The sequence below is a fragment of the Solanum pennellii genome, chromosome 7 (assembly GCF_001406875.1).
Source record: "Solanum pennellii chromosome 7, SPENNV200".
NCBI classification, from domain to species: Eukaryota; Viridiplantae; Streptophyta; class Magnoliopsida; order Solanales; family Solanaceae; genus Solanum; species Solanum pennellii.
Genome location: NC_028643.1, coordinates 12794705 through 12799343, shown reverse-complemented (window position 1 = coordinate 12799343; position 4639 = coordinate 12794705). Strand labels below are relative to the sequence as shown.

Below are 4639 nucleotides of genomic sequence, written 5' to 3'. Positions count from 1 at the left end.
CCTCCAACCCCCAAAAAAATTAATTTTGGTTTTTAAAAATACTATAAAGTTCAATTTTTTATTTTTCACTCCTACCCCCTCCCACCACCACCCCAAATAAAAATTGTTTTTAAAAAATATTTTCAAATTCATAAATTATTTTCTCAAGTAAAAATAAAAGATGTCACTCAAAAACATTTTTCATTCATAAATCAAATACTAAAAATCATACCAAACATGAGAAAATAAGTCCAAAATCTACTTATTTTCCAGAAAACATTTTCTAGGAAAACATGTGTTAACTTGATTTTCTTCTTGTATTAGTATTGATTTGATTTTGATTTAATTTTTATTATAATTACCAACATCTGTGGACTATAATTTTTATGAAATCATTCAAAATTCTAACTTTCAAATTTGAGATAATATTTAAAAGGTACAAATTATGAAAAAATATGAGAAATATTTAAAAATTATATCAAAGTAAATATTTTTATGTATAAAATAAATTTTGGATTATATAATGTCAGGTTGATTTGGTCTCGGATTGATTCTTTTTTAGTTAAGACCAAACCAATCCAAATATAGTCGAATTTTTTCTTCAATACCAAACCAAGTCAAACCAATCACTAGTCAGATTTTTTCTCAATTGACTCGATTTACGATTTGATTCGATTTTGTACGCCCTACATTCAATAATCAACTGTAACAAATGCTAGTGTGAGAAAACATTTCCATGACCCTTTCGTTACCACTGAGTTTGTGAATTACTTTGTTAAGAATTCACAAGTTATATATATATCTATATATATATATATCTATATCTATATATATATATATATATATATATATATATATAATTTTGTTAGATAAATATAAGGCCTAATAAAAAGTTATTTGAGATAAAAATTACAATCGTCGAAAAATTCCTCTTTCCCACTTTCCATTAGATGAGTATATTTTTCTTCTTTCTTCTTTCGTCTTTAGAAATTAGGATGAAGAAGAAAGAAAAAATAGTAAACTTGTTTTTGCAAACTTGAATTCTTTCATTTAGATCACTCCCCTAGCCATTATTTACTCATTTAATTGTTTTAGTGAGTAATTTGAGCGGTATTAAATTACTCACTAAAACAAATATGCTTAATATATATGATAATTAAAAAAAAAAAAGAAGTTAAAAATAATACTTTGGATGGGAGTGTGTCATTTGTGTTACTCTTTCCGTTTCAAAAAGAATAACCTACTTTGACTTGGAACGGAGCTTAAGAAAAGAAAGAAGACGGGTTATGTCAAATGTACCAAAATACATTTAATTTTGTAGTCTTAAATATATCATATGGAAAGCTAAAATTAAAGTATTACTAAAAAAGAAAAAAAATTATTTTTTTTAATATTTTTTTTAACAGAATAAAAAATAAATAAGGTTATGTTTTTTAAAACGAAGGGAGTAGTAAATTTGAAACAAGAGTCACATTGGTTGTCTCAACTAAAGTTAGTCCCCTCTCAATCACCGCTAACTGCTTTGGAGGGAAGTGGATTAACGAGTATGCCTCTCTATATTCAGAAAACGACTACTCCTCTCACTTGCATGTGTTATAAAGACTAAAGTTGCTTTTGAGTTCTTCTATTTATTTAATTTTATAAAGATTCAAGAATGTCTTTTGTCGTATTAAAAATTGTTCAAAGTGTCATTTTTAGCTATTAAATTAATTTTGTCCTTTTCTTATTTGTTGGGCTAAAAATATTTTTGACGTATTAAACATTTTTATAAATATTTTTCTTCTAATCATTGGATAAAAAATATCACTAACATATTGAAAATGTAGTTTAAATTTGTCCTCCTTTCTATCTACTAGATAAAAATTCCTTTGAAATTAGAAATGGCTCAAAAATATTTCTTACTTCTTATTATATATGTCAACTTTAACAATTACTTAGTTTTCTTTTGATTTTCATATTATTCTTGGAAAATAATTACTTGTTTGTCTTATGTCATAACAGAAGCATTTGTTTCAAATAACATATATGAACTATCATGTAAATCAATTCGAATGTATGTTGTATAAAAGCATTGTCTTAATTGATAGAAGAATTTCATTTTTTTTGGGTAGAAAGGATATATTAATATATAGTTAAAACAGTACAAGATTACTATTATAGCTAGTGATTACAGATAAGTTCCCGTAACTAGCTAACTTATTATAGGATGACCTAAATATTTGCTTAGTAGTTAGAACTCCTTCTTGATCTGCTTTGAGAAGTTCCATTACAGCTTCAGGCGGAGTATGTGGGATATATGATTGAGGGGTCATTGTTAGCTGAGAATCTATCTTGCACACAAAGTCTGCTACTTTGTACCCCTCCCGAAAGTTATGACGGACCATTCGATTCCCCAACCTCCTCAACATTAACCTGCAAGACATGACAATTGAAGAATATAATGAGTTTGGTTCTTTTAAGTAATTGAGGAGATCAATGGAGTTTGTTTCGACTTCCAAGGGTTGTAGATTAAGCGTATCGGCTAGCTTTAATACTTCAAGGAGGGCTTCAAGTTCGGCCATAATATGGGTGTGACTGCTAGTTTTTTTGTAGAATCCGGCCTTCCAATTTCCATGGTCATCACAAACGACTCCACCAATACCGCTACCCTTATGTTTCATCATAAAGGAGCCATCAATATTTAGCTTAAAATTTCCAGGAGGGGGAACAAACTACTGAATATGAATGCAGATAGAGGCATCGGGGCTAGAAGGAGATGAAGAGTAATGAATATATTCCAAATTTTTGCTATTTGACTAGGGAATGTGAAAGAAACTTAGATTTTCCATTATGGATTTTGTAGTTTCTGTTAGTCCAAAGATGCCAAATGGCGTGAGGGAGAATATCAATCCACTCGTAGGGAATATCATTACAAGGGTAAGACAGGAGTTTAAGCTTAAGTAGCCAGTGTTCCCGGGTGTCACAACCAATATTATTGATATTAATACCCATATCCAACCAGAATTGCTTGGCTATATAACAATCGATGAAAATGTGACTAATGGTTTCATTTCCAATGTGACAAACTTGACAAACCGAGTCTGGCACAATATTGATGTAGTGTAGGTATGTTCTGGTTGGCAGCCGTCCGTGCGCACAGAGCCAAAGGAAAAAAATTATTTTTTGAGATGTTCTCAAGTGCCATATCCAAGGAAAGGAAAGGATCTAGAAGATTGAGAAGCTAGAAGATGTCTTACCAATTGGGTAGAAAAGATACCGCTGGTGGTATGAATCCAATAAGGGATGTCGGAGTCTCCAATTTCCTTAGTGAAGCTAATTTTTGAGGCCTTAGAAAAAAAATCAGGAGGTAGTTTAAAAGAGAGTTTCGACCAATCCCAAGCGGAGCCCGTTAGAGAGCTTGAGGTGATATTCTCCTTTCATAAGAGGACCATGAAGCATATTTCTAAGGGGAGGAGTATTGGAAATCCAGCGATGATGCCAGAGATTGATGGATAGGCCAGACTTAGGGGACCAACCGGTTCGCTTCCCTGAAGAATATAATGTTCTTCCAAATGATAGATTGGAAATTGGAGTAGGCTCTGTGTTTGTATTTTTGGGTAAGGGTTTTTGTCCACAGGGACTTGCTGGTAGTGAGAATTCTCCGTGCAAGGCTTGTAAGAAGGATTTTGTTCTTAGTTTTAGCGCTTTGCAGTCCAAGACCACCATTTTCTTTTGCAGATGTGATATTATCCCACGCAACATAATGAATCTTTCGTTTATGGATAGAGGACCCCCAGATAAAATATCTATATTTTATCTATAGTGAGGCAGATCTTCGTTGGAAGTAGAAAATATTGCTTGGTATAAGCCGGGATGGCGTTGAGGGTAGTCTTAGCTAGTCTAACGCGATCAACTATCGTCATGAATTGAGTTTTCCAGCTGGAGAGCTTTTTCTTCCTGTTATCAATAATGTATTGGAAATCCTTGGGTGTAGGCTTCTGAGGAAGAATAGGGAAGCCAAGGTATTTTCCAAATTGAGAAGGAGTTATACTCAATAGGTTTTTGACAAGATCTTGCACAATGTCTTTGCAGTGAAGAGAGTAAATAACTTTAGATTTGGTGTGATTTATTTTTTGATAAAAAAGAACGCAAAAGTCATTCAAGCATCTAGAAATAGTTTGTAAGGATTTGGAGGTTCCTTTTGTAATCAAAGTTAGGTCATCTGCAAAAAAATAAGTGGAAGAAAAGGGGTCCATGAATTGAGAGTTGGATCGGATCCCACTGGAGAAGATCCACCTGGTAGTTGATATAGGCAGAAAGAAGTTCCATACACATTATGAAGATGTATGGGGACATAGGGTCCCCTTGCCTTGTTCCCCTAGAGGGAGAGAAGTAAGGGGTTTGCTTACCGTTAACTAAGACAGTGATGCTAGAGGTGGTAATACAACTCATAATGAGTTTGCAAATTTTTGGAGGAAACTTGAAGTAAAGTAAAACACGGTGGACGAAGGACCATTCGAGTCGATCAAAGGCCTTCTCAAGGTTAATTTTTAACATGACCATACCATTTTTGCTTTTAGTATGTTGAAGCTTATTTAGGAGCTCTTGGACTAATATAGCGTTATCGCTTGCCCTCCGACCTTTAAGAAAACTAGTTTGACAAGGCCCAAAAAAAAAAAAA

At 32.8% G+C, this 4639-nt stretch overlaps 2 long non-coding RNA genes across 2 annotated transcripts in view; one reads left to right on the top strand and one right to left on the bottom strand.

The window, feature by feature from the left end:
* Nucleotides 1–4639, top strand: part of LOC107024317 — a 29335-nt gene that overhangs the window by 15037 nt on the left and 9659 nt on the right. The gene's annotated exons all lie outside the window — the stretch shown is intronic.
* On the bottom strand, nucleotides 2038–4542 carry LOC114077858. The gene is made up of 2 exons (XR_003579138.1): nucleotides 3216–4542; nucleotides 2038–2391 (listed from the first exon to the last, which is right to left on the bottom strand). It is a non-coding gene; the product is annotated as an uncharacterized LOC114077858 (long non-coding RNA).